The sequence below is a fragment of the Papio anubis genome, chromosome 17 (genome assembly GCF_008728515.1).
Source record: "Papio anubis isolate 15944 chromosome 17, Panubis1.0, whole genome shotgun sequence".
NCBI lineage: Eukaryota > Metazoa > Chordata > Mammalia > Primates > Cercopithecidae > Papio > Papio anubis.
The window spans coordinates 22,444,308-22,457,267 of record NC_044992.1 but is presented as its reverse complement, the minus strand read 5'-3'; the positions used below and the strand labels follow the sequence as shown (position 1 = coordinate 22,457,267).

The 12,960-nt window shown below is 39.8% G+C and overlaps 1 protein-coding gene and 2 pseudogenes across 2 annotated transcripts in view; 2 read left to right on the top strand and 1 right to left on the bottom strand.

Moving 5' to 3' along the window:
* TAOK1 (TAO kinase 1) overlaps positions 1 to 12,960 on the bottom strand; it is a 172,468-nt gene that overhangs the window by 109,807 nt on the left and 49,701 nt on the right. The gene's annotated exons all lie outside the window — the stretch shown is intronic.
* On the top strand, positions 1,576 to 1,676 carry LOC116271201 (annotated as a pseudogene).
* Positions 10,882 to 11,487, top strand: LOC116271032 (annotated as a pseudogene). Its single transcript, XR_004179381.1, has one exon. The product of XR_004179381.1 is annotated as an interferon-induced transmembrane protein 3 pseudogene (transcript).

Genomic DNA, 12,960 nt, shown 5'->3' with positions numbered 1-12,960 from the left:
GACCATCCTGGCTAACACGGTGAAACCCTGTCTCTACTAAAAAATTAGCCAGACGTGGTAGCGCACACCTGTAGCCCCAGCTACTCGGTAGGCTGAGGGAGAAGAATGGTGTGAACCCCACAGGCAGAGCTTGCAGTGAGCTGAGATCGCCCCACTGCACTCCAGCCTGGGCGACAGAGTGAGACTCTGTTTAAAAAAACATAATTAAAAAAAAAATACAGCATAAAATGTGTAGGATACAGTTAAAGCAGTGCTTAGAGGGAAATTTATAGTACTAACTGCTATATTAGAAAAAAAAAGGACTCAAATCAATAATCTAAGCTTCTATCTTAAGAATATAGAGGCCAGGCACAGTGGCTCACGTCTGTAATCCCAGCACATTGGGAGGCCGAGGTGGGCAAATCACGAGGTCAGGAGTTCGAGACCAGCCTGGCTAACATGGTGAAACCCCATCTCTACTAAAAATACAAAAAAATTAGCTGCGGGTGGTGGCGGGCACCCGTAATCCCAGGTACTCGGGAGGCTGAGGCAGGAGAATCGCTTGAACCCGGGAGGCGGGAGTTGCAGTGAGCCAAGATCGCGCCACTGCACTCTAGCCCGGGCAACAGTGCAAGACTCCGTCTCAAAAAAAAAAAAAAAAAAATATATATATATATATATATAGAAAGAAAAAAGCAAGTTAAACCAAAAGTAAATATAAGGAAGGAAATACTAAAGAACAGAACAGAAATCAGTGAAATAGAAAAAAAAAGGCCAACAGAGAAAAAAATTTAAGTCAAAAATTGGTTATTTCGGAGGAAGCAGAGGAAGTTAGTAAGACGAAAAGGCCTCTAGCCAAACTAACAAAGGAAAACAAGCAGATATAAATTACCAATAATGCAAACAAAAGAGAGTGTATCACCACAGACCCTATACACATCAAAAAGATGAGGAAATACAATGAACAGCTTTAAGCTCCTAAATCTGACAACACAGATGAAATGGACAAATTATTTTGACAGATAAAAACTACCAAAAAGTCACTCAAGAAAGTAACCTGATTAGTCATATGTATATGAAAGAAAACTACAGGCCTAGACAGTTTCACTATCAAATTCCATTAAATATTAAAGAAAAAAATAATACCAATTCTACATAAATTCTTCAATTCATTTTATGAAAACATCATGACATTGATGGCTTCAGAAAACTGACAAAAACTGAAGATTTCTGACCAATATAAAAGCAAAAGTCATCAACATAAAAGCAAAATATCATCAACAAAATGAGATTAAATTCAGCAATATATAAAAATGACACCACAGCACAATCAAGCAGGATTTATCTAGAAATGCAAGACTGGTTTAGCATTAGAAAATCATTGTCATACTCGATTCTAGACATACTAAAGAAGAAATATAAACAGAGGCAGAAAATCAAACTGACAACATCCATTCATGATAAAACACTCAAACTAGGAATAGAAAGAAACATCCTTAACCTATTAAAGGTATCTACAAAAAACCTGCTGCTAACATCATACTTAATGCTTGAAGACTGAAAGCTTTTCTCTAAAGATCAGAAATAACACAAAGGGTGCTTGCTTGGGCAGCACATATACTAAAATTGGAACAAGAAGATTAGCATGGCCCCTGCACAAGGATGACACGCAAATTTGTAAAGTGTTCCATATTTGTACATTTTTTAAAAACTTAAAGAGTATAACTGGATTGTTTGCAACTCAAAGGATAAGCACTTTTGGGGATGGATACCCCATTCTTCGTATGTGCTTATTTTGCATTGCATGCTTGTTTCAAAACATCTCATGTACCCCATAAATATATAAACCTACTATGTACCCACAAAAATTAAAAGTAAAAACTAAATTAAAAAAGAAGGTAATGATATCCACTCTAATCACCCCTAATCAACGCTGTACTAGAAGTTCTAGTCAGTGTTATAAGGAAAGAAAAAGAACTAAAAGGCATATGTAATAGAAAAAAAGAAAACTGTCTCTACTTACTGACAATATTATTGTGTACACAGAAAATCCCAAAAATGTACAAAATAGCAATGGGAAAAAAACTGAGTAAACATAAGTCTAATAATATGTGGGTAGAATTTATACAGCAAAAACAATACAAATCTGGTGAAAGAAATAAACGTCAACCTAATTAAATGGAGACATGTATTCATAGACGGAATGACTCAATACTGTTATGAGGTAATTCTCTTCTAACTGATCCAAAAATTCAATGATTCATAGATTCAACACAATCTCAAAAGTCCAACAGGATTTTCTGTAGATATCAACAAACTGATTCTAGCCTGTATATGAAAAGGCAAAAGCTCCAAACTAGCCAAAATAACTGTTTAAAAAGAATAAAGGTGAAGAACTCACATTACCTGAAGATCCAATAACACCTATGTATATTGTCTGGATTGTTAGAAGACAGGAAAAAGTAAAAAATAAAATACATAAGTACACGAGAACCCTCAAAAGACAACTCTGAAATACATCATTATATTGTTAAACTAGAGTTAACAGCATCCAGTGCATACCTGCTTCTTTTCCATACACACTAAAGTTCCTAAAAGTACTTTACTATAAAAATTAGCACCATCCTGGTTGCCCTGCACCTACTCAGAATATTGCTATAACAGAGCTGTCAATGTAAACTAACAAAGAATGGTCTTTTCATTTTTAATAGCTGTCATGAAAAAACTATAGGAAAGTAACAGCAGCAAGGAGCTTTCACAGCAATCCTAGACTTCATAATTCTTCTAGTCTGCTAAATACACATACATAAATACCCAAACAAAATGTAGGACTAATATAAGTGGATAAACCATAGATCAGACTTTTTTTTTTGAAGACAGTCTCACTCTGTCGGCCAGGCTAGAGTGCAGTGGCGCCATCTCGGCTCACTGCAACCTCTGTCTCCAGAGCTCAAGCAATTCTCCTGCCTCAGCCTCCCACGTAGCTGGGATTACAGGTGTGTGCCACTATGCCCAGCTAATTTTTGTATTTTTAGTAGACACAGGGTTTCACCATGTTGGCCAGGCTAGTCTCGAACTCCTGACCTCAGGTAATCTGCCCGCTTCGGCCTCCCAAAGTGCTGGGATTACAGGTGTGAGCCACCGCGCCCAGCCTAGATCAGGTTTTAAAAATATAAATATTTGTAACAAGTTTTTTAAAGGTACTATGAAACAGCATATACAATTTTCTTTAAAAAGTCTATTAGATTACATTTTTTAAATTATCTAATCTGTTCTTAGAGGAAAATATCATTAAAGTAATTTACCATTATGCTTCCTAATAAAGCGAACAATAAAAAGAAACTAACAATCACATCAACAGCCAATGAGATCTAATTTATTCCTGGTTCCACAAAAGTAGACCAGAGAAGCCTAGCACTTATTAGGCTATTTACACTTGAAAATGTGAAAGGCATACATAATTTTTGTGGGTGGTATCACATTATCCAATCATAAACCCATACATCTCCAAGAAAGCTGATAAAACAAGAATAAAATCCAATATAATTTATTTTAAAATCTCAGACCAAAGTAGGATTTTCAGATAAGTAACTGTTCCAAATTTGCAAAACATAGTCAAATAGTTGACAATAACATCATTCAAGAGCAACAAAAAGAAGATGGGAAGGTACTGATAATTACAGCACATTCAGTATTACTTGAGGAATGCTCCTTGAATCAACAAGGATAATGTCATAGTATTCCATCTTTTAAGAACCTTCAGATTTTCACAAAAAAAGGACATTGTTGGTCCTAAGCAATTGATTTAATATTATAAAGCCCTTTTCCCTACATCTGTTAGTCAAAGGGTTCAGGCTTAGAAAACAGCCAATTTAGTAAAATGTGCAGTCCTCTGGAGAAAGAAAATTGCTTCTTTACACCGAATTCATAGAGATTATACTATCTACTATATCCTCCCTCAACAGACACACACACACACATACATATGTAATTATACCAATAACTGAAATGATAAATAAGACTGAGAAATATCAGCAAGAAGTTTGAGATTATAGGACAAATCAGGCTCACCTACACATTTGTATTTTTAGTAGAGATTGGGTTTCACCATGTTGGCCAGGCTGGTCTCAAACTCCTGGGCGCAAGTGATCTGCCAGCCTCAGCCTGCCTGAGTGCTTGATTAGAGGCATGAGCCACCACGCCAGGCCTGTTGTGAGCATTTTTATTGCTAAGTAGTATCCTATTGTATGGATATACCACTATATTTTTTTAGGAAACTTATACATCACAATTACTTACTCCTAGTAAACTAGAAAGATGAAGAAACTTTCTTAACCATACTATCCTATTTAATGGTGAAATATATTTCTATTACAGCCAAAAAGAAACCTTTATTATTCAGCATCGTTCAGAGGTCCTGGTGCTGTTAACATATGCCACAATACATAAAGCATTCTACAAAAACAATAACAAAAAACAGGTTCCATAAATAGGCAATTCAAAGAATAAGATTACAAATGGCCAGTAAACTTACAAAAATATGCTAGCAGAACAGTGGTAAGTGAAATAGAAAATATTTAAAAAACAGAAAAAAATAAACCATAAAAAGAGAAAAAGTGGCTGGACACAGTGGCTCAGTAAGTGGTGAGATCTGTAATCCGAGCACTTTGGCAGGCCCAGGTGGGAAAACAACTTGAGACTAGGAGTCCAAGACCAGCCTAAACAAACTAGGGAGACCTCATCTCTACAAAAAAATGTGAAAATTAGCTGGGTGTGGTGGCACGTGCCTGTTGTCCCAGCTACTTGGGAGGAAGTTGAGGTGAGAGGATCGCTTGGGCCAGGGAGGTTGAGTCTGTAGTGAACCATGATTGTACCACTGCATTCCAACCTGGATGACCCTGTCTCGAAAAAAAAAACCAGAAAAATCAACAAAGCCAACTTTCAAGAAGTTAGTTGGCTCTTGAAACAAAATAGACAAACCTATTAACCAAACAGAAAAGAACAAAAGGATAGAAGACTCAAATTACTACAGTCAGTAATGAAAGCAGAGATTTGGGTTTTTTTGAGATGGAGTCTTGCTCTGTCACCAAGCTGGAGTGCAGTGGCACAACCTCGGCTCACTGCAACCTCAGCTCACTGCAACCTCCGCCTCCCAGGTTCAAGCAATTCTCCTGCCTCAGCCTCCTGAGTAGCTGGGACTACAGGCATGCACCACCACGCCCAGCTAGTATTTGTATTTTTAGTAGAGACGGGGTTTCACCATGTTGGCCAGGATGGTCTAGATTCTTGACCTCATGATCCGCCTGCCCTAGTCTCCAAAGTGCTGGAATTACAGGTGGGAGCCACCGTGTCTGGCCAAAGCAGAGATGTTACTACCAAACTTACAGAAATAAAAAGGATATGAGAATAATATGAACAAACATTAGGTAATCTAGATGAAATGGTCAAATTCCTAAAATCACACAAACTACCAAAACTAACTCAAGAAAACAGAACATTTCAACAGACTAAATTGACCTAGATCTAATTTCAACAAGTAAAAACATTGATAAAGCAGTAATCAGAAAACTGTCAGAGGAAGCCTGGAACTAGATGGCTTCACTCATGGCATCTATAATTTTTTTAAAGAGATGGGGGTCTCGCTATGTTGCCCAGATTGGACTCGAACTCATGGGCTCAAGTGATCCTCTAGCCTCAGCCTCCCAAGTCTGGGACTACAGGCATGCACCACCAAGCCAGACTTCCACCAAATATTTAAAGAATTAACTCATTTTATGGGCCAGTAGTGCCTTGATACAAAGCCAGACGAAGATATCACAAGAAGAAAAAAATTACAGACCAAATACCCCTTATGAATATAGACTCAAAAATCCTCAACAAAAATACCTGAATCCAGCAGCATGTTAAAAGGATTATACACTATGAGCAAGTGGCACTTATTCTAGGAATCCAAGGGTGATTCAACATATGAAAAGAAATCAATGTAACATATCACTTTATCAAAATGAAGGGGAAAAACCCGCAATCAAATCAATAAATACAGAAAAGGCATTTGATAAAATGCAACACACTTTCGTAATAAAAACACTCAACAGGCTGGGCTGGTGGCTCACGCCTGTAATCCCAGCACTAGGAGACGGAGGCTGCTGGATCACCTGAGGTCAGGAGTTCCTGATCAACATGGTGAAACCTCGTCTTTACTAAAAATTTTAAAATTAGCAGGGCATGGTGGCGCACACCTATAAACCCAGCTACTCAGGAGGCTGAGGCAGGAGAATTGCTTGAACCCCGGAGGCAGAGCCTGCAGTAAACTGAGATTGCACCACTGCACTCCAGCCTGGGCGAAAGAGCAAACTCTGTCACAAAAAAGAAAAAGAAAAAAAAGTAATTGATATAACCATTAAGAATTATTTACAGTATATAGTAAGTATCTAAATACTGACTGATAAGACAAGAGCCTCTCCTTCCAGCTGTTTCCTTTTAATAAGCTCATATGGTACCTCTACTTTTCCCTGCTTTCACTGTTTAATACTGTAGCCACTTTTGGGGGGTTGTAGAGCAAACTACAACACAGAGTTACAATACAATACAAAAATTCTTGTAATGTCTCTCTCACAAGCACTTACATTCCTTCAAGTTTGAAAGAGTATTGACCCAAAATGTTAACAGTTTTTCTACGTGAGTGCTAGGACTTATATAAGACTTATTTTCGTCATTTTCCTTATCAGAATTTTCTAGTTTATTTTGCTTACAATTAACATTGCTTGTGTGAATTTTAAAAATGCAAGTTAAGGCCTGGCGTGGTAGCTCACGCCTGTAATCCCAGCACTTTGGGAGGCCGAGGCAGGCGGATCACCAGGTCAGGAGATCGAGATCACCCTGGCTAACACGGTGAAACCCCGTCTCTACTAAAAATACAAAAAAATTAGCCAGGCATGGTGGCAGGCGCCTGTAGTCCCAGCTACTCGGGAGGCTGAGGCAGGAGAATGGCGTGAACCGGGGAGGCGGAGGTTTCGGTTAGCCAAGGTCACGCCACTGCACTCCAGCCTGGGCGACAGAGCGAGACTCCGTCTCAAAAAAAAAAAAAAATGCAAGTTAAAAAAATGAGTTGTGACTATTCTCAAGTGTCAGAAAGGTAAACGCAAGACAGGGGTGAAGCAGTAATTTTTTAAGTTTAATATCACAGTTCAAAATCTGTAAGTGTTACAACTTTGCAAAGTAGAAAGATTTTTGTTCTTTTTTTAAAATTCCATGCATACACTGGAAGACATTCTCCTAAAATATTACTTTTAAGCTGAGGATGACGAGGGGAAGCAGGACTGTCAAATTAGATACCTATAACTACCCACTATCATATTACAGACTATCTTTTAAAAAACAATTTTTTTTAAAGAGACAGAGTTTTTCTCACTACATTGCCCTAGCTGGATTCAAACTCTTGGGGCTCAAGAGATTCTCCTGCCTCAGCCGCCTAAGTAGCTGGGACTACAGATTTGTAGTCCTTGCCCTGTAATTATGGACTATTTAGATATCTACAACTCCACACTAACAAATCTAACAAGAAGGATTTTCTGTCAAAACAGAAATTCTATAAACAACTGGCCTGGACTCTTGAAAACGTCATTAAAGACAAAAAATACATAGGGAACTGTTCTGGAGGAGACTAAAGAGACATGGCAACAATATGCAATGTATGGCCTTTGACTGAATCCCAGATTGGGTAAAAAAAAATCCAGCTTTAAAAGGCATTATTGGCCGGGCGCGGTGGCTCAAGCCTGTAATCCCAGCACTTTGGGAGGCTGAGACAGGCGGATCACGAGGTCAGGAGATCGAGACCATCCTGGCTAACACCGTGAAACCCCGCCTCTACTAAAAAATACAAAAAACTAGCCGGGCAAGGTGGCAGGCGCCTGTAGTCCCAGCTACTCGGGAGGCTGAGAAAGGAGAATGGCGTAAACCCGGGAGGCGGAGCTTGCAGTGAGCTGAGATCCGGCCACTGCACTCCAGCCTGGGCGACAGAGCGAGACTCCGTCTCAAAAAAATAAATAAATAAATAAAAAATAAAAGGCATTATTGGCTGGGCGCAGTGGCTCACGCCTGTAATCCCAGCACTTTGGGAGGCTGAGGCGGGCAGATCACAAGGTCAGGAGCTCAAGACCAGCCTGACCAACATGGTGAAACTGTCTCTACTAGTAAAATACAAAAACATTAGCCAGGCATGGTGGCGCACACCTGTAATCCCAGCTACTCAGGAGGTTGAGGCAGGAGAATTGCTTGAACCCGGGAGGCAGAGGTTGCAGTGAGCCGAGATCACCCCACTGCACTCCGGCCTGGGCAACAGAGTGAGACTCCGTCTCAAAAAAAAAAAAAAAAGACATTAGAGAAAATCTAACACTGTATATTTGATAGGAATACTATATTGCTGCTAAATTTCCTATCACGATTATATTGTGCTTAGCAGGAAAATATTCTTGGGCAATACATACTGAAGTATTTAGGGTCATGATTCTGCAACTAATTCAAATGGTTCAGGGGAAAAAAGTGTCTATGTAGCATAGCAACACATGTTATAGAGCAATAAGTTAATGGATTGGTAAGCTTTCATGAAGGTATAATGGCTATTCATTTTACTAGACTTGCAACTTTTCGGTAAGTTTTACATTTTTCAAAATAAAAAGTTGGAAAGTTCTAAACAGTAGACTAATTACTAAAGCCCAACAACAGTAGACTAAATAATTAATTACTAAAACTCACTCAAGAGGTGGGAATGTTATCTCTTGTTAGACAGTAATTAGAAAGAGTAACAACTTCTAATCATGTTTTAGAATCTGATAGCTTTATTTGTTTGTTCTGAGACAAGGTCTCCTTACTCCGTTAGGCAGGCTGAAATGCAGTGCCACGATCTCACTGCAGCCTCGACCTCCTGAGCTCTGGGCTCAAGGGATCTTCCCACCTCACCCTCCCAAGTAGCTGAGACTACAGGCATGTGCCACCACGCCCAGCTGATTTTTGTATTTTTGACAATGGGTTTTGCCATGTTGCCCACACTATTCTCGAACTTCTGTGCTCACGCGATCTGCCTGCCTCAACCTCCCAAGGTGCTGGGATTACAGGCATGAGTCACTGCACCCAGCCAGAACCTGATAGTTTTATAGGTATTTGCAAACTTCAAAGCAGAAAAGAAACTTTTAAATTTGTTTTGATGCTCACATAATTCTAATAGTAAACAGAACAGAAAAAGAAAAATCCACAAACCAATTTTACTCTGAATTCATATAAAAATGGTATTTTCTTTTTTTTTTTTTAAATGGTATTTTCAACAGAATATTCAAAAAGTAATACTGGAACATTCGAAAAATAAAAATAATAAATTTTAAAAATGTAATATTGAAACAATCTTTAAATTTGGGATTATACATATGAATGTTTTGTAACAGTCTTCTCAATACCATCCCCCTATACCTGTGGAAGAAAGACATTGCTAATCCACCACACCATTTTCCCCATAGAATATAAAGACAGTTACGGCCAGGCATGCTGGCTCACACCTGTAATCCCAGCCCTTTGGAAGGCTGAGGCGGGCGAATCACAAGGTCAGGAGGCCGAGACCAGCCTGGCCAACATGGTGAAACTCCATCTCCATAAAAAATACAAAAAATTAGCTACGAGTGGTGGGCTCTGTAATCCCAGCTACTTGGGAGGCTGAGGCAGGAGAATTGCTTGAACCTGGGAAGCAGAGGTTGCAGTGAGCCGAGATCATTCCACTGCACTAAAGTCCGGGTGACAGAGTGAGACTCCATCTCAAAAAAAAAAAAAAAAAAAAAAGACTATAAGGCAGTTCCAAAGGCATAAGTACTCCTTCATTTTATCAGAATTGAAACAGAATGCAAAACTTATTTCCCACTTCCAGGTTTTCTACTTCCAAAAGCCAAGTTAGATTATTATATCTTATCTTATACGCCAAAATTAATCAGACATGGACTAATGAGTTTAATCAGAAACAAGTTTTAATAATAGGTTAAATATACTCTATAAAACCAATGTTAAGAAATACACAGGCCAGCGCAGTGGCTCAGGCTTGTAATTCCAACACTTTGAGAGGCTGAGGCAGGCAGATCACTTGATGTCAGGAGTTCAAGACCAGCCTGGTCAACATGATGAAACCCCATCTCTACTAAAAATGCAAAACTTAGGCCGGGCACAGTGGCTCAAACCTGTAATACCAGCACTTTGGGAGGCCAAGGCGGGCGGATCACGTCAGGAGCTCGAGACCAGCCTGGCCAACATGGTGTGACCCTGTCTCTACTAAAAATACAAAAATTAGCCAGGTGTTGTGGCAGGCGCCTGTAGTCCCAGCTACTTGGGAGGCTGAGGCAGGATAATTGCTTGAACCTGGGAGGTAGAGGTTGTAGTGAGCCAAGGTCTCACCAGTGTACTCCAGCCTGGGAGACAGAGGGGTACTCCATCTCATAAATAAATAAATAAGCAAGCAAGCAAGCAAGCTGGGTGTGGTGGTGCATGCCTGTAATCCCAGCTACTTGGGAGGGTGAGGCAGGAGAATGGCTTCAACCTGGGAGGTAAAGGTTGCAGCAAGCCAAGACTGTGCCACTGCACTCCAGCCTGGCAATACAGCAAAACTCCATCTCAAAAAAAAAAAAAAAAAAGGAATTATATAAAACTCCTATACCAAGTAAATTACATTTTATTTGATCCTCTTAAAGGCACTTTTAAGTACTTCTTAAGTAAAGATGTCAGGAGAAGTAAGATTTTACACATAGTATACTTAGCAAGGTACCTGGCATACAGGGAACAACAATATCTACTTTTATTATCCCCAATTTATAGATGTGAAACTCAAGATTCAGAGACATCAAGCAATCTGTTAAGATTACACAGCCCAACCATCCCACTAACCCGACCACCGCTGGCCTTCGCAGGACACCATGAACCACACGGTCCAAACCTTCTTCTCTCCTGTCAACAGCGGCCAGCCTCCCAACTATGAGATGCTCAAGGAAGAGCACGAGGTGGCTATGATGGGGGCGCCCCACAACCCTGCTCCCCCGACGTCCACCGTGATCCATATCCGCAGCGAGACCTCCGTGCCCGACCATGTTGTCTGGTCCCTGTTCAACACCCTCTTCATGAACCCCTGCTGCCTGGGCTTCATAGCGTTCACCTACTCCGTGAAGTCTAGGGACAGGAAGATGGTTGGCGACCTGACTGGGGCCCAGGCCTATGCCTCCACCGCCAAGTGCCTGAACATCTGGGCCCTGATTTTGGGCATCCTCATGACCATTCTGCTCATTGTCGTCCCAGTATTGATCTTCCAAGCCCATCGATAGATCAGGAGACGTCATTCAGGCCAGGAGCTCTGCCCATAACCTGTATCCCACGTGCTCTACCTTCCATTCCTGGTCCTGCCCCCAGAGCCGAGTCCTGTATCAGCCCTTTATCCTCACACACTTTTCTACAATGGCATTCAATAAAGTGTACATGTTTCTGGTGCAAAAAAAAAAAAAAAAAAAGATTACACAGCCTAATAAGTGGTGGAACACAAATCTGAACCCAAGAGGTTTCATCCTAGAAAATCCCTTCTTAACTACTATACTATATACTGCCTATACAGTAAAAATGCAGAGAAGCAATAATAAAGGAAATATGCCAAAACACTGATGATCTCTAGGTGGTAAAATCAGGTATGGTTTTAATCTTCCTTATGTTCTAGTCATACATGAAGTACTTTTAAAACTGTTTTTTCCAGAAAATTAAAAAGTATCAGTAACACAAATACCAGTATTACAAATACCTAGAAGTTATAAAATCTACATCAAAAGCTTGGTCTTATTAGTTCCATAGCAGTATTTTCAAGAAGTATTCATATTTTCAACATATTCAAACTTCAACATATTTTCTGATAAATGAAACTACTGAACTAAGCTCAATAATCAAAATCTAGTAACCAGCTGGGGGCAGTGGCTAATGTCTGTAATCCCAGCACTCTGGGAAGCCAAGGAAGGAGGATCACTTGAGGACAGGAGTTTGAGACCAGCCTGGACAACATGGTGCACCTCTGTCTCTATGAAAAAATACCAAAAAAAAAAAAAAAAAAAATTAGCTGGCCATGGTGGGAGCTATTCCAGTGGCTGAGACATGAGAATCACTTGAACCTGGGAGGGGGAGATTACAGTGAGCCAAGATCATGCCACTGCACTCCAGCCTGGTGACAGAGACACTCTCTCAAAAAGAAAAAAGAAAAAAAAGAAAAAAAGAAAAACAAATCTTAGTCACACCACTTCTGATTTTCAAGAAAATTTAAAGGGAATAGTTAAAATACCCAAGATACTCACATATATAAAATAATATAATACAGTAACTTATCAGTGCAACATAAAATGAATATGATGGGAGAAATAAAGAAAAAAAAATTTCCCTTCTGGTATAACTATTCTCATTGTACATGTGCAACAACTTGGTTAACTATAGTTTAGGTTAAGGCAAGAATCATCACCAAAAGCAGTCAGGAGTGGTGGCTCATGCCTATAATCCCAGCACTTTGGGAGGCCAAAGCAGGCAGATCACTTGAGGTCAGGAGGGTGAGACAAACCTGGCCAACATGGTGAAACCCTATCTCTACTAAAAATACAAAAATTAGCCAGACGTGGTGGTGTGCACCTGTAGTCCCAGCTATTCAGGAGGCTGAGGCACAAGAATCGCTTGAACCCAAGAGGCAGGAGGTTGCAGTGAGCCAAGATTGTGCCAACATACTCCAGCGACACCATCTCAATAAAAAAGTTAAAAAAAAAAATTATTACCAAAAGGAAGCAAATATTTAATCCAATATTCAAAATATATTGCTTTTAAATTGTTATGTTAAACTTAGATTTGCCCTTTTTGACCTCTTTTTACTGATCTTTTCCCAGGGTATATTTTGGTTCTGTCATCTCCAAAGGAGAACTGTCCTAATGAGACAGTCAGGTG